General features: G+C 42.2%; 1 protein-coding gene and 1 pseudogene across 1 annotated transcript in view; one reads left to right on the plus strand and one right to left on the minus strand.

Moving 5' to 3' along the window:
- LOC123733250 (zinc finger protein 629-like) overlaps nucleotides 1-8,248 on the minus strand; it is a 36,771-nt pseudogene extending 28,523 nt beyond the window's left edge.
- Nucleotides 1-24,437, plus strand: part of LOC123738809 (zinc finger protein 180-like) — an 86,288-nt gene that overhangs the window by 58,693 nt on the left and 3,158 nt on the right. The window lies entirely within an intron of this gene.

Raw genomic sequence — 24,437 nt, forward strand, 5'->3', positions numbered from 1 at the left:
ATGGGTTATGAACTAACAGGTATAAATGATGGGTTATGAATTAACAGGTATAAATGATGGGTTGTGAATTAACAGGTATAAATGATAACATTTATACCATGGTTTCTCAAAACCATCTTATGGCTAAGTTCACCGTTAGAACCATTGGGTGCCTTAAGATGCGTTTGGGAAACCGGGCCCAGATATCCAGTTTCCTCCTCTTCTTCCTCCTCCTTTTTCGATGTAACAGTCATCTCCCCCTCATCTTTCACTCCATAAACTGGATCCTCCTCTTCTTTTACAGTAACATCCTCCTCTTCTTTCACTCTGAACGCGTCTTTTTCTTCTTTAACTGTAACGTCTTTCTCTTCTTCTTTCACTGTAACAGCCTCACCCTCTACTTGTTGTTTTACTGTGATATCCTCCTCTTCCTCCGTCCAGCAGACCTCCTCTTCTTTAACAGGAGGAGAGTAGCTTAGTGAACTCATGGTCGGGGATGCTAGCTAGCTAGGCTAATGCTAACTTAACCAGCCCGCTAGCTGACTAATAACAACAGCGCCGTAAATATGAAATTAAATCTGATAACTAACTAGACGACAGAAGTGGGTTTAAAACACAGTGGCTAATATACACTAAAGCATCTAAAGAGCTTTATTGTTCGGCTATTTTGTCTAGCAAGCTACCGAGGTGTCTGAATAACTGTTGTTGCTGTTGAAAGAAGCGTTCCGTCCACTACATTATACGTCACACTAACAGCATTACCTTAAATTCCCAGACCGCCATCTGCTGACTGGAGTGGGTAACGCAGTTGATTAAAATGTTTTTTTTTTAAGACAAAAAGTTAAAGGGTTGGAATCAATGACGCCACTGGGACTAAAATATTCATTAGCCCCCCTTAAATAAATCAATATCAGTCAATATATTTTTTCTGTGATTAATTTTTTTCGTCAACCGTTCCATCGCATCTTAAACTTCTTACCGGGCCGCACTAGGACCGGACGCATCTTAAACGACTTATCGGGCCGCACTAGGACCGGGGGAGGATGCTGCTGCACTAGTGACTGTTAGACTTTCTTCAGCAACGATGGTGGACAGAAATACTAGGAGAGAGGGGTACCCCTACACAGAACTGAACTGGATCAAAGATGGAGGACAGAAATACTAGGAGAGAGGGGTACCCCTACACAGAACTGAACTGGATCAAAGATGGTGGACAGAAATACTAGGAGAGAGGGGTACCCCTACACAGAACTGGATCAAATATGGCGGACAGAAATACTAGGATGGAAGCAAATGTAAGGGATTATAATGTCATAACTAATCATGCAGAAACATGTACAGTTGACAGGGATGTCAACAGCACATTAGCCAGCTAGCTGACTAGCTTTATGGGTGTGGTGACATGAGTTTGAAATTGTAATGTAACAGTGTAGGTTCCGTCCCTCTCTTAGACCCAAAACTTGGGCTCGAACCAGGGACCCTTGCACACATCAACAACTGACACCCCACGAAGCATCGTTACCCATCGCGCCACAAAAGCATAATTCTGGTTGTTTTAGGGACTCCTGAAACAACCAGCAAACCAGGTGGTAGTTTTGTGAAACAGTGGATGTATAGAATCTAGCTAGCTGAAGAATTTACTGTAAATTGAATGTACCATTGTGTAAGCCTGCCTTGCTGATATTTGCCATTCAGCTAGATGAAATAACGTAGCTAGCTATGTTCTTGCTTATTGTGCAGTGGATGATTATAATACCTGTATGCCTATGGATGTGTAGCTAGCTATCTAGCCGATCTGTGTATGGACCCAAACGTTTGGTATACATATTAGTTCAGAACCTATGAACCTCAGCTATCATAGCCAGTTGTATCAACTTCAAAACAGCCTGAATGACATTAATGAAGCCTATGGATTGAGTAGAATATAATATAATGTTGTGCCAAGGATGCAAGTCGTATATACATGTAGTTATTACCATGCATGAGATCCCCACATTGTAGCCTGTACATTTAATATATTCACTGATCATGTACTCTACCTTGGCAAATAAAGGTGCAGTTTAGGTATGAATGTCTTTGAGATAATTTTTCAGTCATATCCAATACCAGGAGAATCAAATTCCAGTCTTTGAATGACATTGTGTCTGCATGTATGCATTACAATTATACACTTCAACAGTGTTTACCAATCTTGGTCCTGGGACATCAATGGTTACACACTAACTAATAGACTAGAAACAGGACTGAACTAGTAAATTCATATATACAGAAATATAATGTTAAACAACAGAACACTACACTTCCTATGCATCATGTAAATACTCTAACACTGGTTCATCTCAACATCTAATGTCCTTCATCTGCATTGATCTGATAAACACAGGATAGGTGGAGTATTTCATCAAATTAGACTTAATTTTCAACCAGTAGAGAATGTGAAACGCTTTATTGAAAAGCTCATTATCCAAGTGTTATAAATACAAGTTTATTCTGTACTTCAATGCACATCTGTTGTGCATTATAAAAACAGAGGAAGAAAGAAGAGGTGGTGAGAGAGGTGTAAAAGACAGAAAGGGAAAGAGGTAAGCACATAGGAGCAGGGAAGGCAGCACATGATTAATGAATCACAGTGCTACATAAATATTCTCTCAGTTCATCACAATTACATAATAGTGTCTCTCGTCGGCCCAAAGGTTCTTAAAAGCAGGTGAGGTGGTGATGATGGGACTGGGGGTTGGCATCCTCTCACATCAAAACATATCTGCAGACGAGAGAGATGGAGAGAGAGAGCATGTTTAAACCTTGTGTTTTTATTTTTTATTCTAAAATTGTTAGTCATCAATCAGGAGGTGAAATGCAAAACTGACCTTGGATCATTAACTCTGGGACTACTGCATCTCTATTTCAATGTAAATCATCTCTTTAATAATACTTCCTGTTGACCTGACCAAGTGACCTCTCACCTCTGATCATGCTGTGCCCTCTATGTAGCCAGTTCAGATGCAGCAGGGGTTCACCGACACAGCTGATATAACCTAGAGGATTTAGGGAGAAGAGGAGAGAGGGATGAAGTGAAGGAGAGACTGTTATTGAGAAAATAAGGTAGTTAAAGCAACAGTGTTCAACAGGAATCTGTGTGTGGCCTCACCTGGTGTCCACACCACACTAAGTGGCTGCAGAGTACTTTATGCTGAAAAACATGAACGGACATACAAGGACAATATAGCGTATTTTTTAGAAATAATGAAGTGTCTTACTGTTCTCCATGGTTGGCCCTCTTGCCTATTCTTTGAAGGTGGAAGGAGCCACAGTTATACACCTGAGCCTGTTTACTGCACAACACAATCCATCAATCAGATTGATACATAAGTGTTTAGGTGTGGGTTATAGGGTGTCTAATTGTTCTACATTTTTTCAATATGGGTGATTTAAAATAGCCTGTTTTGTTTTTGCACAGACATCACACCCTTACCTAAACAGCACCCTCACCTGAGAAGTAGAAATCAAAGGGAGAGAAACTGTGAATTGAATAACTGCAGTTGACATAGCTCAGTAAATGGAAGAATACTCTTATTGCAATGTGAATGGCTCTTAAAAGAGCCTTTGGTTGTGCATAGTGTTGTCTGTGGTGTTGTCAGGGAACAGCACTCTCTTTGAAGAAGTAGGAGGTGAAGATCTCCTGCACACGGATTGCCTCTCTTGCTGCGTTGTTGGACCCCATCCTTGAAACATCCTGCAGAGCAGCAGACTCCTCCTCTGGCACACGGCGACGAGCTGCAGATCCCCTCCTGGTCCTCGTGTCCATCCTCATGAAGTTACGCAGGACACAGGTAGCCTTCACACACCTGAATTCCTCCAGGAGGCAGTCCCAGATGACCCTGGTCACCCAGCCTTGCAGCGCCCTACACGGTAACTGTAGGCAATCGTTTTGAAGGAATCTCCAGTTACAAGGTATCTGTAGGAATATGGAAGACAATGTAATTATTAGACTGTTACATCACCAGGTCATTGTGGATTACTAAAGTATAATATCCCTGATAACAAATCATGATAACATTGGATTGATAGATGCATGGGCACACATATGTACATGTGTAGCATGTGACAATAACAGGATCATATCAAGGATAGCATCACAAATGAATACATAAATACCACTTGAAGCTTGATAATGAGTTGATCATTTGAATCTGCTGTGCAGTGTGAAGGCAAAAACAAAAATGTGCCCCTCTTTGAGTCCCCAGGACTGAGAACCACTGCTCTTCATTGGGACCTCTTCATATGTAGACTGGCTTTCATAGAGCTCTTTATCTGAGGACAGAAAACCTCACAAGAAACAGACTTCATTATAGTCAAATTACACCACACTGAATATTATGTTACTATTATCTCCATCCTCACTTCTAGGGACAGGAACTACACAAAAGTACCTGCCCTATCCAGAATAGCCTCCTCTCTCACTGACAGTTGGGGCTGCTATCCTTTCACCCTCCTCCATGGCTGTTAGCTAGCTACCTACAAATGTATTTGGTGTTTGTTTTTTACAGCGATAAATACATCAAGATAGCTAGCTAATATGAAGTTAGGTAGCTGGTGATATTTCATTGACTTAGCTATCTATCTATACAGAATGTGAAGTTGGCTAGATAGCTAGCCAACTAGCTAGCTCATCTGAGTTAGCCTGCACTGTAGTGTCGTGGAAAATTGTCTTAAAAGTAACACTCTTACAAGAACTTGTAAATTCAATATAGACTTTAATACAAAGTAACAAAGCCGAGCTGGTCCGCGGAACAACTGACTTTCTCAGGCCCCAGCTCTGCTTTTATGCACATACAATACATAGGTCCATCCTTTATGTAAATGAAGAAAAACCCTTTATGCTTTCTGCCACCATTATCTTTCAATCCTATGGATAACGCCCACATCTGAGGATAACGCCCATATCTGCTCTTATTTCTAACATAATGGTGGCCAAACTTTCCTCACGTGGATATAAAAATAATGCATGCATCGCATGCTTACCCTTACTTATTTGTCCTTGTTATCTTTACTTATGGTTAGGTGTTTATCTCCTCCTCCCTTCATTAATGTATCTCTGTTTTTCCTTCCCTCAGCACATTCTCTTTTCTCCCACATAAATCCCTCCTCTGGGACTAATTAGTCCCACACAAAACATGATTAACCAGGAGAATTTAAGGATAGGGGTAATAACAATAATAACAATAATAATAATCCAACAACCGGTAAGTGTGTGGAACGGAATGTGAACAGATAAAACGTGATCATACTCTGGACCAAACATCTTAGATCCCCTCACATGGATCGGAGTAAAAGATCCAGTTAAAGTTAAAATTGGCAATGAGGATATATATGTGACAAATTAATATACTATGAGGATACACATGACAGATGAATATGTTATGAGGAAGCATGAGCATGTAGTACAAAGCCTTGCCTGAGGTTGTCTCAGCTATGTAGAATATATGAAATAATACAAAGAGTTATATCAAGAAAAGAAATAATAAACATGATAAGAATGATTAAAAGGTAGTGCATGAATATATTGCAATATACGAATAATATATGAATAATATAATATATGATTAATATATGAATCTGAACAAGGCCCAAACGATCAAAAATAAAAATTACAAACATCATTCCAAAATGAGACATTCTAACACGATCCTCCCTCGCGGACACCTCTCTGACATGTACTGAGCACATATTACTCATGACTGCTAGAAGATTAAGGACATGGTCCGTAGACACTTGTAACCGGAAACATCCTCTGTTACCTAACGTATAATACATGTTCATCATTTTAGGAAGGCAAAACTAACTTTTAATTAAAGAAAAGCATACATTTATACATGTATGAAACCAATGAAACAGACATAACAGACAACATATACTTTAGGCCTGTTCAGAGTTATACCAGGAGTTATGTCCTAGGGGCACACTCCTCATCTGCACAAATAGGACAATCCCCTCTTTGGCACATTGCACAAAAGAAAGGTTCGGGATGATGGAAATGTCCATTAATGTCAACTTGGGAGCACCACTTGCAACGCCTAGGTTTTGGACATTTTTTGTGTACATGAACAATCACTAATTCACCTGAATCGGGGTTTGTGCCATACACCGGAAACCCACCAGGTCGCCAGTCATGGCACTCATAACCTCTTCCACGGATCACCTCATGGAGACAGTTAGGGTTTCCAAAAGGACAATCAAGGGGACCTCCAACAGCATTGCAAGGGTTCCCATATTTATTTGTATAATGTCCAGGGTTACCTGGGACAGGATTGACTACAATAGGTGGATCCAAAATATGATCCTTAAACTTGATTCTTAACCTCCTTTTTCGTTCAGGGTTGACTTCACGCACCGACATCTGCTTAACAGCAGTCTTAACCACGAGTGATTTAACTAAAGGTAACACACAGCAAAATACAACGCCTAATGCCACCAGGCCTCCACCCACCATGATGGCCAGCCTAGTAAACATAGCGCCCCATTTTCCTAAGGCCAGGTCCAACCAATCCCAGACATGAGAATCAAACCCAGCATTCGCTTTCACTTCTACTCTTAACCCTTTAAGTTTATTCATAGCTAGGGAAAATGTTCCATTAGGTGCAGTGTTATTGGGAATAAAAGTACAACACGCATCTCCATACATTACACAAACTCCCCCCTTCTCCGCTAAGAGCCAGTTGAGAGCTTCCCTGTTTTGCCATGTCATCTGGCTTGTGGCCTTTACCTGTTCTCCTAAAGCTGTCAAAGCAGAGTCTGTATAATTTATAAATCTTTGTTGGTTATAATATATATAATTAATCCACTCTAAGTTCTTATTGGGTGTGACCCACAAAAATATAGATTCAAACCCAGATTTAACCTCATCCCTGGCTTTAAACTCATTGGGCACACCCCTGGGTTGTCCAATTGAATCAAGGTACACTTTAGGATCCGATTCATATTCTCTCTTAGTTCTAGTTTTAGCGTGCTCCACCTGGGGTATTTTAATAATGGCAACTTGTTGGACTGCTCTGACTAACGCACACAACCCAATCCATCCTTCAGGAAGAACATTCAGAAGTTTGTTTTTCCCACACATCCAAAAACTATCAGCAATACCTCTATCTTGGTTCTTTAACATGGTAAGAGATGGTGCAACCTGAGTAATGCCGCCACACGACCCCCTCCTATTGGTAATTAATCCTTTCTCATCAGATTTGCGAATCCCCGCAATCTCTAACACCCAGATAGTGTCACATTTAATAGTTGTGTTTCCTACGTTAATCCCACCAATACCATAGTTATAGAAACATTCATATTTTCCCTTAACCACAGTACTTTTGTCTATCTGAGGTCTAGTTAAGTCAGTTTTAATGTTGTATGCAGCGCATTCCTTATTAGCCAGTACAGTCTCATTTAACATTGTTTTACCCCTAGTACTACCCAAGGCCATTCTGCATTCAATGTCACACAAGGGAATATGGTACTTTCCTGGTTTACAATTAGCATTTTTCCAATTAGCACAACTGTCAAATGATGCAGGTTCAGGTACTATTAATACTTCAGACAAAGGTGATTTGCTGCACAAGATACAATTGTCCATCCTATGTCTGTCCGCCGTATACCTAGCCCATTTATACCAATCATTCTTTACCGCTTTTTCCAATGTCTCGTCCTTGAGTGGTTCTGGTTCTGCCCCACCCGCTGTCTTGTTCATATCATATCCTTGAGGTGAACTGTTTGGTTTCGTCAGCAAGTTCCAAATGTCAGTGAAAAACCCTCCTGATTCCGGTGTTTCTGGTTTCAGTGTAGGTTTCGCTGTAGGTGTAGTCACAGGTGTCGTTGTAGGTGTAGTCACAGGTGTCGTTGTAGGTGTAGTCACAGGTGTCGTTGTAGGTGTAGTGGATTTCTTACCTAGAGTGGTAGATGTTACTCCTGTCGTGACCACTGTGGTATTTACAGCTGCTGCCACAGTTGTCGTGGTTCTAGTTGTTGTAAGTACTTCTGGATCGGGTGCTGGTGTGAATTCAATTTTCATGGTGGTTGTACTGCTTCCTCCAACCAGTTCTGTATGTGTCAGCTCAACTATAAATTCTTCTCCTTCAACTGGTTCAATGTTTTTTATGCTGAGCACCCATTCATTTTCTTCTTTAATTACTGTTAGGTCACATCCTTTGTGATCCCAGACCACTTCTCCCTTGGTCTGATGATGAGTCCATCCACAGTAGGCGACTTCCGGTAGGGGTTTCATCCTGTATATTGCGACTGTTTTCTGTTCTCCTGCTTCCGTTATGATCTGAGGTGGGACTAGAATTCTGACCCTGTTCTTCCCACCTGGTTGTCTGTCAGGTTCCTCTCTTTTTTTCCCTATTCAATTGTTCATCGGGGGGACCAGGTGAGTGCCGAAAAGTCAATGGTGGGAAAAGCCCCTTGCTCTTCGGCCCTTGGATCATCTCCTTCTTCTGCTCCACCTGGCTCCCCATTTGGGTTGTTATCAATTCCAGGGAAGAGTTGTTCCCATTCTTCGGGGTGTACTTCTGGATCCCATTGTATTGGGCTTTCGCCATAGATATCTGCCACAGTAGGCATATCACCAGGAGTATCAGGCATATCGTTTCCCCCCCCCCCCCTTGGAGTCTCTGTTCCCATAGGCTTGAATATCGTTGGTTGGCCAGTTTCTTCTCCTGCCCTGTCTCTTCGTTTACTCCCCCTGAGGGCAGTTGGTGGTGTGTCAGCCGTCTCTTGGCTTTCGCCTGGCTTGCTGGCTTCCTGGCTTCCTTCTGAAGCCTCGTTCTCTTCCGCTGTTCCTTCTCCTGTCGTGCCCCCGTTTGGTGTATCAGCATCCTCTGGGTCCTCATTCCTATTCGGTTGTTTCCTCCTGTCTGTCGGGACCCTGGTGCAGTGGTTGAGATGATACCACGTTTTGCTTCCTTTCACCTGGACGGCTGTCGACGTTGCTTCGGCCACCTCGTAGGGTCCTTCTCTCCTTGGTTGATCCCACTTTCTCCGGAACACCCGAATGTAGACCAGATCCCCTGGTATCACCTGGCGTGGCCCTTCTGGTCTCTGCTCCGGTTCCTTCTTTTTCTCCTGTGAATATATAGCTTCATGTATCTTGGTTAGATGCTTTACATATGATTTCAGTTCTGTTTCTAGTATGTCTAACGAGGGACCTTTATACAGTCCCCCTAGTGATGGCACAGGCATGGGTCGACCCGTAAGCATTTCATGCGGTGACAAGTGCGTGTTTCTGTTAGTTTCCATGCGACTGCTCATTAGTGCAAGCGGCAAAGCATCTACCCAGTTAAGCCCCGTGGATAGGCAAATCTTTATTATTTTATTTTTCAGCGAGCCGTTGGCTCTTTCTACGATTCCTTGCGATTGGGGATGATACACACATCCTAGTCTTTGTTTCATCCTTAGTTTCTGTATTATGATTTTTACCACTTTTTGTATGAACGCCGCGCCATTGTCTGAACTGATTTCTGAGGGAATACCAAACCTAGGTATTATTTCTTTTGATAAGAATTTTATCACGGTGTTTGCTCCTTGATCAGCCGACGGTATTGCTTCTATCCATCTGCTAAACCTGTCTATTATGACTAGCATGTATCTTTTACCATAAGCAGGTTTTATCATGTCTACATAGTCCATCACAATGTGTCGGAATGGTCCTTCTGGGACTGGTATGTGACCTATAGGCGTGGTTATACCTTTACGTATGTTGTTTTTCGCGCATATTTCACATTTTGACAAGACGTCATCTACTGTTGCTTGTAGATAAGGAGACCAAAAACCTTGTTTTTTGATTTGTCTTACCACCTCCCCCCTTGCACAATGATCTAGATCATGTGCATCATTAATAAGCAAACCCAATAATGTGGTAGTGGCAAGTATGGCACCATCATGTGTTCTCCATACCCCATGTCTATCAACAGAGGCTCCCCTCTGTATCCAGGTATTTTTCTCGGTGATCGTGGCACGAGCCTGAATTTGAATCAACTCATCAGGAGTGGTGAGTGGCGCAATTCCGATTACATCTAATAACGGTGCCATTAGAATAGGGACAATACATCTAGATGCCTTTTTGGCAGCCTCGTCAGCTGCATTATTGCCCCTGATAACAAAATCATTACCTTTTTTGTGGGCTTGACATTTAATTATTGCCAGTTTCCTAGGGTACATTAAAGCTGTCATTAGTTTAACGATTTGTGCATGATGTTGGATAGGAGTTCCATCACTCTTTTTAAACCCTCTCTGCTTCCATACTGCACCAAACAGGTGACACACCCCATGTGCATAAGCCGAATCGGTGTAGATGTTAACCTCTTGGGGCTAGGTGGGACGCTAGCGTGCCACCTGTGGTGCACTCCATCAACAGCAGGTGCATTTCAAGAGCGGCAAATTTGAATCCAAATAAATGTCAAAATTCAAATTTTTCAAAAATACAACTATGTTACACCATTTGAAAGATAAACATCTCCTTAATCTAACCACGTTTTACGATTTCAAAAAGGTTTTACGGCGAAAGCATAAATTTAGAGTATGTTAGGACAGTACATTTACAAGAGTTGTGTGTAATGTTTTGTCAAGTCAAAGACAGGGTCACCAAAACCATAAAACCAGCTAAAATGATACACTAACCTTTTACAATCTCCATCAGATGACACTCCTAGGACATTATGTTAGACAATGCATGCATTTTTTTAGTTCTATCAAGTTCATATTTATATACAAAAACAGCGTTTTACTATGGCATTGATGTTGAGGAAATCGTTTCCCTCCAATAACCGGCAGTCAAGTCAGCGTCAGAAATTAAATAATTAAAATTAGAAAACATTGTTAAAATATTATATTGTCATTTAAAGAATTATAGATTTACATCTTTTGAACGCAATCAACTTGCCAGATTTAAAAATAACCTTACTGGGAAATCACACTTTGCAATAATCTGAGCACTGTGCCCAGAAAAATACGCGTTGCGATACAGACTAGACGTCATGTTGGGGAGATCTAAAATCGAAAATACTATGTAAATAATCCATTACCTTTGATTCTCTTCATCAGATGTCACTTCCAGGTATCACAGGTCCATAACGAATGTAGTTTTGTTCAAAAAAGCTCATCATTTATGTCCAAAAATCTCCGTCTCGTTAGCACATGATGTAAGCCAGCCGGACTTCTCGTCATGAACGAGGGGAAAAATATATTTCCGTTCGTTCAAACATGTCAAACGTTGTATAGCATAAATCATTAGGGCCTTTTTTAACCAGAACATGAATAATATTCAAGGTGGACGAATGCATAGCCTTTTATAACGTATTGGAACGAGGGTACCCAACATGAAGTAGCGCCAGGTGTCTAATGGGACATCACCGTTCCATGGCTCTTGTTCGGTCAGATCTCCCTCCAGAAGACTCAAAACACTTTGTAAAGGCTGGTGACATCTAGTGGAAGCAATAGGAAGTGCCAAAATATTCCTAAACCCCTGTGTCTTTCAATGGGATAGCTTTAAAGTCAATACAACACATCAGGTATCCACTTCCTGTCAGAAAATGTCTCAGGGTTTTGCCTGCCAAATGAGTTCTGTTATACTCACAGACACCATTCAAACAGTTTTGGAAACTTTAGAGTGTTTTCTATCCATATATAATAAGTATATGCATATTCTAGTTACTGGGTAGGATTAGTAACCAGATTAAATCGGGTACATTTTTTTTATCCAGACGTGCAAATGCTGCCCCCTAGACCCAACAGGTTAACTGTCTTTCCCTTTCCTAGCACGCAAGCAGCCGTTAATGCTTGTAGTTCAGCCAATTGGGCTGAACATGGTTGGGGGCAATATTCTATTACTACCTCGGTGAAGGCTCTACCTTGTTCCTTAACTACTGCAAACCCTGCATGATTACCAGTGTAGTCCTTAAAACAGGAACCATCTACAAAGTAATTTTCCAGGTTACTTCCCTCACGGTCCATTAATGGAATGGACTCTAAATCAGGGCGCAGTTTGGTAAATGTTAGGGCTTCAGCGACACAGTCATGTGCTTGTCCTTCAAAGTCAAATGGAATTCTGTCAGCTGGATTGACAGTGTTGCATTTTTTTATGGATACGTCCGGGTAAGTGAGTAAAGTCATGTAGTCTAAGGTTCTAGCGTTAGTTAACACAAATCTTCCCTGTTCTATCAGCTCCACTATTTTATGATGGGTACTTATAATCACTGGATATCCCATGGTGATCGTCGAGGCTTTGTCATACGCGTAATGTAAGGCTGCTAATCCCTGATAACAGGGTGGGTAGCCTTGAGCTACTGGATCCAATTTAGAACTGTAGTAAGCAATAGGTTGTTTCTTTCTACCGCTACATGTTTCCTGCATAAGAATGGCGGCCGCATAGTTGTCACACCTATTTGCTACGTATAACAGAAATGGTTTAGTGTAATCAGGTGCTGCTAGGGCCGGTGCTGTTTGCATTTCCTTTTTGAGTGTTTCGAATGCAATGACAGCATCGGAGGTCCACTCCAGCGATGCTCTTAGATTAAGCTGTCCTGCTTCCTTCATTATTTCTCTCAGAGGAGCCGTTTTGATTACATACTCCTCTATCCAATCAGAACTAAATCCTGTCATTCCTAAAAAGGTCATCATTTGAGCTACCGTTTGGGGCAACGGTGCTTTGCTAATTCCCTCTAGTTGTCCTGGAGCTATTGCTTTAGTTCCATGGGCTATTGTTCTGCCTAAGTACTCAACCTGGGGTTGACAGTACTGTAATTTTGTTTTAGAGACCTTGTGTCCTCTGTCTGCTAACCGCTGCAGTACTTTTAGTGAGTCTGAGTGGCACTGTTCTACTGTGGAGGCACAGATTAACAGGTCATCTACATATTGGATCAGAGTGCCGTCGAGCATTAATTCTTCTAGATCTGCTCTCAATATTTGATTGAACAAGTGCGGGCTGTGCTTAAATCCCTGGGGGAGACGGGAGTAAGACAGAGTTTTACCTCGGTACCTAAATGCAAACAAGTGCCTGCATTCCTCCGCCAGGGGGACACTAAAAAATGCTCCACACAGGTCAATCACAGTGAAGTATTTGGCATCTGGGGGAACATTAGTCAACAGCGTGTGAGGATTGGGAACTTCTGCTGGACAATCTTGTGCTATATCATTAATAGCCCTCAAGTCGTGTACCAGTCTCCATTTTTTACCATCGGCTTTAAGTACAGGTAGCAAAGGTGTATTGCAGACGCTTGGCATCTCGATTAATACTCCTGCCCTGATCAGTCCCTCAATCGTTGATCTTATTCCCTCCTCAGCTTCGGGCTTCATAGGATACTGGGCTTTCCAAGGAGGTTTGGTGTCTGGCTTGACTTTTATGTTGATCGGGCTTGCTGATTTGACAAGCCCTACGTCGGTATCATGTTGTGACCATACTTCTGGTGGTATGATTTTCTCCATTTCTTCTCTAAGCTCGCCAATTAGCCCTATCCCTTCTCCTAACACTACTTGTTGGTCTACACTGACCTCTATCTCCCTAGGATCGCCAATCATCATTGTAGTAGTTACTATCTTGATGAATGCTTTATCTTTGGAGTGAAAAATCAATGGATTGTCTGTTTTGTCCCACTTTGTCTTTTTAGCTTTCCTCATCATGGGTCCCACATCCTTTGATGTGAAACCTTGATTTACTAGCAATGTGATGTGAGGGACAGAGCCCGAGACATTGAACCACTTCAGCACAAATTCAGAATCGTCTCCGTCCATCACATCCATTGCCGCTCCCTGTTCTCCAATGATTATACATTGGGACATAATTGGTGCTTTCCTGTTATTTGCCCCCAAGACCCAGAGCTGCTCTAGCAACGGATCCTGATGAGGGTCAAATTGCATTGTGCAGTGATATTCAGACCCTGCTCAAACCGCTCCGGGTATCTGGGCCTGAATAAATTTACCCCATCTTCTTACTGTCCTGTCTACGTCTGTTTCAATACCTCCTAACCAATATACGTTGGCTGTGGCCTCTGCGTTTACCACCGGTAATTGTAATCCTATTTTTTCTATTATCACCCCGTCGGGGGAACATTTAATTTGTATACCCATTTGGCATAGGGCATCTCTTCCTAACAGATTAACCGGTGTTTGATCTGATACCAGTATTGGGATTGTTGCTGATTTACTGTTAGCAGTAAGACGAACTGGAGCGGTCATTGGATTTAGCTGCGCTTTTCCCGAGAATCCTATTGTTTTGGCATATTTACCAGACATGGGGAGATGAGAGGCATAATTTGGACTCACACATGTGTAAGTGGCTCCAGTATTTATTAACATGGGTACGCCTCTATTCTCTATTTGAACCTGCAGCATAGGCTCTTGGTCAGCTCCTGTAGTTAAAATTGTAAACTGACCCTCCCCTTTAGGATTCTCTGGGCATCCCTAGTATGTCTGATTGGGTCCTGACCATGGGTTCACAGGGCCCGGGGGTGGGTTCCGGTCACCCTGCCATCCCCCAGTAGGGCCCCAGGGATTCTGGTTTCCCCCAGCAGGTGGCTGCCAGCCACCGGGGCTGTTGTGTGCTGGTGAACGCCTATTGTGCGTATTATCCCCAGTACGATCCTGCCACGGGTTTACGGGACATTCACGTCTGGTGTGCCCTTGTTGGTAGCAGCCCCAACACACACCAGGTGGTCCCCGTGGGGTCCTGGTTCCTTTTCCCTGTATATTTCTTTGTTGTCTGTTCCCACCAGACCAAATCGGGGGCTGTGTGTACACATTTGCTACTGGCAATGGGACAGGCACTTGGGTCCGGCCAGGGGTCAACGGTTGCGGCCCTCCTGGGGAAACAGCAGCCATTGTTCCTATCTCGGACACAGAGGTGGTTACTGAGGCCTGGATCTTTTTCTTTCCTTTGGTCAGTTCTTCTAGCTGCAACTGGGCCAGCCTTCTCTGGATGTCTTTCCCTTGCTCAGCTTGTTTTTGTTCCTCCCTCCTATGTTTCTCCACAGCGTGAACCACATAGTCACAGAATTCTTTGTATGGTTTTGAGGTAAGTCCCACCACATCCTCCAGCCGGTTCCTTACTGGCTGGGGCATGGCTTCCACCACTGAGGTCCGGAACATTGTTGTCATCAATTCATTTTCCTCCGGATCCTGTTCTGTTTCCATTCTCCATTTTTTCAATTGTCCATGCAGGTACGCAGCTGGGTTTTCTGTAGCTCCAATGGCCTCTCCCCTCAGTGCCTTGGGGTCCACCTTTGTTGGGTATGCTGCCCTTAGGGCCCTCCAGACGGCAGGCCTGTACCTGTCAAACATCAGTCCGTCTCTTGACACCTCCCACTCTGTGCCGTTGATTCCTCCCTCCTGCATGATTTCTCCCATTCTCTGCACGCTTGTTACCCTTGCCAGTAATGCCCTTATGTCGCCCACCGCCAGTAATTTCCCCATTGTAAATTCTTCAAAGGTTCTGATCCACTTCCCAGCTCCTTCATGGAGATCCGGCAGCCGAGTGACCAAACCCTCCAGGTCCTGCGTAGCCCATGGTATGTAGTGCCCCTGATTTCCTTTTATCAGGATTGGGCATTGGTTATACGGATCTAGACTATAGTGTTTTGCTTTTTTCTTTGCCCTGTCTCTGAGCACCATGTGATCTGTTTCTGTGGAGTCTTGTCTCAGACTCTCCTGTAGGTTGCGAGCTGCTGCTTCATCTTGCCTCTCTTGCTCCCTTGCGTACTCTTCCGTTGCCTGCTCATATTCTTCTCGTATCTTCTGTGTTAGTAGGCGGTTCTTCCTTTCTAATAGATCTATATCAAATCTATTATCTTTTCCCTCATCCTCAGATTCTTCCCCAAAGTTGCTGTCTGCATCAGATCCTTCAGGAGTTTTTGGGTGTTTCTGTGGCTTCTCTTCTTTCTTGTCTTTTTCTTTTCTTCCTTCTGTTGTGTGTTGTTTCGGTGTTTCCTTCTTTCCCATTTCTGTTTCCATTGCTTTCAGGGTTTTTATCAACCCCCCATAGCAATTGAAACCTTCTTCTTCGCTTCTTGTGTGTCTCTTTGTTTTTGTTGGACCTTTCCCTGCTGAGTGAGGGGGTGCTCCCACTGCTCTGGGTGTGCAGGCCTCTTCCTCCTCCTCTGTCACTTCCACCCTCCCTCTTATTTCCATCTGTCCGGTTACCATGGGATACTGCCCATGGGGATAAGGTGGTGGCTTATTCTCCCACACACCCTTTTCCTCATTTTTCTTTTGATCCTTCTTCAGCATTTCTCTTGCCGTTCTCATGCTGTGTAACAGGCCCATTCCTTCGTCTTTAAACATTTTCAATATTTCATTCTCTCTTTCTCGTTTGTTCTTTCTTTTCTGTTTTTTATCGTTTGGTTTGTAGTTTTTTATTAGGGTTTCCATTTCCTCACACACAGAGACATCCAATGTCCCCTCTGCAGGCCATTTGGTATTATACTTTCTAGTACGTTTTTCCCATTTTTCAGATGTTTCTTTTATTTCATTTTTATTCAAAGGGTGTCTGGCCCCCAAGATCTCTACCGGTGTCCCATTCCCTTTGAAAGACATCTTTGTCTTTAGCTTTACTTTCCTATATTAAATCCCTTTTCTAGGCTGCGGCCTCCTAGGGACCCAGCAATCCTAAAGTGTTTTATTTTACTTGTATTTACACTATGCTGCGTTATCCGTTTAGTGAATGCCAAACATTTATTGCGGTTCCGTGTGTTATCTTATTTAATTCTGGTTTGACCTGTCTTTATTTTTACTTCTTGTTTTATTTTATATCTTTATCTGTGTGTGTTTCCTTTCCTCCCTGTGCACTGTGTGTGCTATGTGTATGTGTTTACTGTCTCCTTATTGTCTTATTTTCCTAGTTTTATCAATTTTTAATATACTGTATTATATCGATGTTTTATCTTTACATATAGCTCTCCTTATCCGTTACCTATTGGTTTTATTCCCTTCTCTCCAGGAGAGTTTTACCCCTACTCTCCCTATCTATATCGAGCGGCTACACAGCGGAGCTTCACAGTTCCTCCCCTGTCCCAAAATAGCGCGCACACACACCTGTTATCTCTCCTCCTTGCTCTATGCTTCTGACTTGTTCTAATATGCTTCCTCAACCTAGAGAAACTTTCACTCCCTCAAACACACTTTTTTTATTTGCATTCATACAATCTTTATTCACATTCGTTCATCCACACCCTGCTTTACCTAAAGCAACCTATAAAACCTCAGTCTATTCCTGATACACTTCCTCAACACAGGATAACTTTGTACTCATAGGATTTTTGTAGTGTGTCGGAAATTCTGCTTAATCGAGTCAGTTCCCCTTCACACTGTCTGTCCCCCCTTGTACTGTCCTCCGTTCCTCAGAGCAGCTACGTGGTGGACCCTACTGATCTTCCGGCGCCGTTAGCAAAGCGGAGCGTTATTATCTGTAGGACTAACTTTTCACGGTTACTATTCGTCTACCTAGATCGAATCTCTCCCGTGCCCTATCTGCTCGCTGCATACAGATCCTCGTTCCTCGAGCAATATCGTGAGCAGCCCACTCAATCAAGCCTTCTAATTTTCTCCTAGGCGCGATTGTGTAGGATTTCTATCTATTTATCTATTTGTTCTGACCACACGTATACAGCAGCAGTAGCCCCACGCCAGGTCAGGCAGTCCAGCCGAAAGAGAGCAAATGCACACACCTCTTGGGCCACACAAGGTTCCCAGATCTATGGTCTCGTGAGAGGAGCAACCCGAATCACACACCCAACACGAACCGCCTGATCAGGTTGATTGGGCTGTGTTAACGCACATCCCAAAACAGGTCCTGAAACAGTCGAACTCGGCCAAGCAGAATCAGACGGGACAATCCCTCCCAACAAAACCATACATGTGGGCCCGTTAGAATGGTCCAGTCAGCGCAGGCGCAAGCCCTCCCCGCTAGATACCCACACAAGCCGGTCCACTATCCACTGCGCATGTAATCCCAACAAATTGTACACATATCACATTTAATAATTCCCCATTCATGCATGCATGCAGTTCTATTGAATTCAAAAGTTCTTTTAGTACCACTAAATTTTTCAGGAGTTCTTTAAATAGAGAGACCTACGTGGCGTCTCCTTCGTTGAGACTGAATCTCCGAAGCAATCTACACAAACATTTCAACTATTGTAAGAACAAGCTTACCTTATTATAGTTGGGCGGCCACCCGTTTGCGAGACTGCTCCAGAAAAAACCGTCACCAACCAAAAAACGCCGTTGTCCGAGGTCCCTTCAACTCCTGGCAAGCTCGCCAAAGTATGTCGTGGAAAATTGTCTTAAAAGTAACACTCTTACAAGAACTTGTAAATTCAATATAGACTTTAATACAAAGTAACAAAGCCGAGCTGGTCCGCGGAACAACTGACTTTCTCAGGCCCCAGCTCTGCTTTTATGCACATACAATACATAGGTCCATCCTTTATGTAAATGAAGAAAAACCCTTTATGCTTTCTGCCACCATTATCTTTCAATCCTATGGATAACGCCCACATCTGAGGATAACGCCCATATCTGCTCTTATTTCTAACATAATGGTGGCCAAACTTTCCTCACGTGGATATAAAATTAATGCATGCATCGCATGCTTACCCTTACTTATTTGTCCTTGTTATCTTTACTTATGGTTAGGTGTTTATCTCCTCCTCCCTTCATTAATGTATCTCTGCTTTTCCTTCCCTCAGCACATTCTCTTTTCTCCCACAGTAGCTAGTTAGCTAATAATACGTAGTTTTTTTTTTCAAAATCTATTTACTTACTTGAATAGGTTCTTCCAGCCATGTGGACAATTGGAAACAGGGGTAGGCCGTCAATGTAAATACGAATGTATTCATAATTGGCTTGCCGAGTTAAACTTCATTACACTGGGATACAAACTCGGATCATCCATATGACGTTGAGAAATACTGCATTGTGGGTAGTTTAGAAGATTTCCTGAAATAAGTTAATAAATATGTAAAAAGGCAAAAAAACAACTGTTTGTACTCATAGGTAACCATATCCTGACTACAACTAGCTTACTAAGTCTTTAACCACACTGTGTTGTCACACTGGTTATTAAAAACGAATGCGTCCTACACTTTAACTTTTTGTCTGAAATAAAATATTCATTTTACTCAACTGCGTCCAGTCAGCAGTGCAGCAGCAGCAGCCTCCCCCGGTCCTAGTGCCGCCCGTAAGATGTTTAAGATGTGATTGAACGTTTGACGAAAAAAGAAATCACAGAAAAAACATATTGACTGATTTTGATTTATTTAGGGGGGGGTAATGAATATTTTAGGCTTAGCGTCGTCAATGATGACCCATTCCAGTCAGCAGATGGCGGTCTGGGAATTTAAGGTAATGCTGTTAGTGTGACGTATAATGTAGTGGACGGAACTCTTCTTTCAACAGCAGCAACAGTTATTCAGCCACCTCGGTAGCTTGCTAGACAAAATGGCCAAACCAATAAAGCTCTTTAGACGCTTTCGTGTATATTAGCCACTTTGTTTTAAACCCACTTCTGTCGTCTAGTTAGTTATCCGATTTAATTTCATATTTACGGTGTTGTTGTTATTGGTCAGTTAGCGGGCTGGTTAAGTTAGCATTAGCCTAGCTAGCTAACATCTCCGACCATGAGCTCACTAAACTACTCTCCTCCTGCTAAAGAAGAGGTCTACTGGATGGAGGAAGAGGAGGATATCACAGTAAAACAACAAGTAGAGGGTGAGGCTGTTACAGTGAAAGAAGAAGAGAAAGACGTTACAGTTAAAGAAGAAAAAGACGCGTTCAGAGTGAAAGAAGAGGAGGATGTTACTGTAAAAGAAGAGGAGGATCCAGTTTATGGAGTGAAAGATGAGGGGGAGATGACTGTTACATCGAAAAAGGAGGAGGAAGAAGAGGAGGAAACTGGATATCTGGGCCCTGTTTCCCAAACGCATCTTAAGGCGTCCAATGGTTCTAACGGTGAACTTAGCCATAAGATGGTTTTGAGAAACCGTTCCCTGATTAACACTAGTAAGTACTGTCTTAAATACAGAGGCACAAACTCTGCAGTTGTTGAACTGATGTTTTTTATTTATAGCCATTGATTCTTGAAGAATATAACACATGCTTCATGAGCTTAGTTCAACTGTTGTACCCCATCAGAACCCCAAATAAGCTTTTTTTACTCCAATGTTTATAAATGTAAATCAACACTGTATAGCCTCAACATGGTTAAAACTATAATGTTGATATTATGGATGGCCAGTCCTTGTATCCGTAGGTCTGTCTATGAATTTGAGACTAGTTACATTTCTCCAGACCCATCCATCATCTTATTACCAACACAGTGGTGGAATGACAGATTTGTTATTGTTTCAACTGCAGATTGCTGGGTTGTGTGTTTTTTTTAAACAGCAACAAAATGGCTGCCCAGAGACTTGGTTTGGTAAACAGCTGAGGAATGGGCGCTGGAGAAATGTAACCACTCAAATTCATAGAGAAAGCTATTGTAGCAACCGTAACCCAACACCTAGCGACCTCGTCAAGAAGTTCAGTTATAAGGTGTTGGCTTGACAGTTGCTGGACACAGGTTTGAGTTCAGCTCAGGGCTACCCCCTGAATTCACTACACTATGAATACAAAGACTGGCCATCCATGAGGTCAAAATAATCGTTTTAAACAGATTTTGAGGCTATATAGTATATTCTAGAATTCATCCATGATGTCATAATGATAGTTTAACCAGGTTTCTAGGCTATATAGTATATTCTAGAATTCATCCATGATGTCATAATGATAGTTTAACCAGGTTTCTAGGCTATATAGTATATTCTATAACTGCCAGTGTAGATTTCCTGTGGAGGCAAATTATTACAGCTGTTGATAAGTCATTGTATAATATTCAGCCAATTGTTTTTCATGCCATTACATTAAAGGCGAAACATACCTAGATTCAATTACATTCATGAATTGGTTTGAAACCTTTGTTTTAAAACCTTCTCAAAGTTGGTGCCTTGACGGATTTGTAAAAAATGGTTTGTCATGAAACACTTACAATGACTGCCTACCCTGGACGACGCTGGGCCAATTGTGCGCCGCCCTATGGGACTCCCAATCACGGCCGGTTGTGAAACAGCCTGGATTTGAACCAGGTGTCTGTAGTGACGCCTCAAGCACTGAGATGCAGTGTCTTAGACCGCTGCGCCACTCTGGAGCCCCAAAATCATGTTCTAGTGCTGTCCCCAACTAAAATACATCTTGGTCAACCAAGAGTCATCTGTTCTTTCTACCAATCGCCCCATGTGTTTTAATCAAATCAAATTTATTTATATAGCCCTTCTTACATCAGCTGATATCTCAAAGTGCTGTACAGAAACCCAGTCTAAAACCCCAAACAGCAAGCAATGCAGGTGTAGAAGCACGGTGGCTAGGAAAAACTCCCTAGAAAGGCCAAAACCTAGGAAGAAACCTAGAGAGGAACCAGGCTATGAGGGGTGGCCAGTCCTCTTCTGGCTGTGCCGGGTGGAGATTATAACAGCACATGGCCTAGATGTTCAAATGTTCATAAATGACCAGCATGGTCAAATAATAATAATCATAGTAGTTGTCGAGGGTGCAACAAGTCAGTAACACAAGAGTAAGTGTCAGTTGGCTTTTTCATAGCCGGTCTTTGAGAGTATCTCTACCGCTCCTGCTGTCTCTAGAGAGTTGAAAACAGCATGTCTGGGACAGGTAGCACGTCCGGTGAATAGGTCAGGGTTCCAGCAGGTCTGGGACAGCAGGTCTGGGACAGGTAGCACGTCCGGTGAACAGGTCAGGGTTCCATAGCTGCAGGCAGAACAGTTGGAACTGGAGCAGCAGCACGGCCAGGTGCACTGGGGACAGCAAGGAGTCATCAAGCCAGGTAGTCCTAAGGCATGGTCCTAGGGCTCAGGTCCTAGGACCAACTGTATGTACTGAACTGGTCTGATGCTTTAAGCTGTTTGATTAAATAAGACACACAAATGGCTGGAGGGAGCCTGAGACCTAACCAGAAGAGAGAGAAATTCTGAAGTTTCCGGTAATGGCCTACACCAGCGGTCGGCAACCTTTTCCATTTGTAGTTCCAATTTATCTGACCATTTCTACCAATCTGTGTGCCAGTTATGATTTTCATATGCACATTTTCGTGGAACAGTTTCATTTCATTTATAATAGTATCTCAAAATCATAGAATGTAGATTAATCACAGACAATCTAAATGAAAATGTATTCAAATCTAAAAGTAACTTTTATTGCCATCGCCAACTATGTAAAAAATATAGCCAACAAATGAAAGTTAAATAAATAATAAAAACATTGCATTCTGCAGGTAAAAAATTAATATCCTAAAAATCACATTGGCTGCACATGGCCTGTCTACAACGAACTTGAAACATATCAACTGGGTTGAAACTCGAGATAGCAAGCTTGCAACATTGTATAAAATATTCTGGGCCCTCAGAGTTTCCCGGCGCCAGTGAGTTCGGGACAGACACATCTACATTTACATTTTAGTCATTTAACAGACGCTCTTATCCAGAGCGACTTACAGTAGTGAATACATACATTTCATTTCATGCATTTTTTGTTTGTACTGGCCCCCCGTGGGAATCGAACCCACAACCCTGGCGTTGCACACACCATGCTGGCGTTGCAAACACCATGCTCTACCAACTGAGCCACAGGGCTGTTGGCTATTTGTGCAAAGAATAAGAAGTAATCAGGTATTTCCACTGGATCGAGCGTTACATTTTTCCCTTTCATGCCGAGTTGTTATCAAAAGGGCGAGAGCTGGAAATCTTTTACTAAAACACTTTAAGGAACTATTGTCATTGGCAATTGATTTTGATTAGACTTTGTTTACTTACAGTTTGAGGTGAAGAAAAAATGAATTTGAGAAGCTCCACAACTCATTAGTGGTGGTGCGTTAATGCAACCGCTGTGTCAGATTTCAAAAAAACTTTACAGCGAAAGCACACTTTGCAATAATCTGAGTACTGCGCTAAGACACCAAACCAAACCCGCCATTTTGTGGAGTCAACAAATCTCAGAAATAGTATTATAAATATTCCCTTACCTTAGATGATCTTCATCAGAATGCACTCCCAGGAATCCCAGTTCCACAATAAATGTTGTTTTGTTCGATAAAGTCCATAATTTATTTCCAAATACCTCCTTTTTGTTCGCGCGTTCTGTCCACTACTCCAAATGATGGAAGAGCGTGGAACATGAAACAACGTTCTAAAGACTGTTGACATCTAGTGGAAGCCTTAGGAAGTGCAAAATGAACACTAAGTCACTGTATAGGCAATCACTTGAAAAAACTACAAGCCTCAGATTTGCCACTTCCTGGTTGGATTTTTCTCAGGTTTTTGCCTGCCATATGAGTTCCGTTATACTCACAGACACCATTCAAACAGTTTTAGAAACTTTAGGGTGTTTTCTATCCATGTGTAATAAGTATATGCATATTCTAGTTACTGGGTAGGAGTGGTAACCAGATTAAATCGGGTACGTTTTTTATCCAGCCGTGTCAATACTGCCCCCTATCCTAAACAGGTTAACCTCTCTAGGGTAGGTGGGACGCAATCGTCCCGCACTATTCAACAGCCAGTGAAAAATCAGAGCGCCAAATTTAAAACCACAAAATGTCATAATTCAAAGTTCTCAAACATAGGACTATTTTACACCATTTTATAGATACACTTCTCCTGAATCGAACCACGTTGTCCGATTTCCCAAAGGCTTTACAGCGAAAGCAAAACATTAGATTATGTTAGGAGAGTACATAGACACAAATAACCACACAGCCATTTCCAAGCAACTAGCATGCATCACAAATACCCAAAACACTGCTAAATGAAGCACTAACCTTTGACGATCTTCATCAGATGACACTCCTAGGACATCATGTTACACAATACATGCATTTTTTGTTCGATCAAGTTCATATTTATATCTAAAAACAGCATTTTACATTGGCGCGTGACGTTCAGAAAATATTTTGCCTCCAATACTACCGGTGAATCAGCGCTACAATTTACAAAAATACTCGTCATAAACGTTGATAAAATATTAAACTGTCATTCAAAGAATTATAGATGAACATCTCCTTTATGCTAACGCTGTGAAAGATTTCAAAATAACTTCACTGGGAAAGCACACTTTGCAATAATCTGAGTACTGCGCTCAGAAAAATACACTAGGCAATACAGATAGCCGCCATTTTGGAGTCATCTAAAATATTAAATAGCATTATAAATATTCACTTACCTTTAATAATCTTCATCAGAAGGCACTTCCAGGAATCCCAGGTCCACAATAAATGTTGTTTTGTTCGATAAACTCCATAATTTGTTCAAATAGCTCCTTGTTGTTCGCGCGTTCAGTTCAGCTACTCCAAATGTAGGAAGCGCGCCGAAAAGAAAAGTTAAAAA

Source organism: Salmo salar, chromosome ssa02 (assembly GCF_905237065.1).
Source record: "Salmo salar chromosome ssa02, Ssal_v3.1, whole genome shotgun sequence".
NCBI lineage: Eukaryota > Metazoa > Chordata > Actinopteri > Salmoniformes > Salmonidae > Salmo > Salmo salar.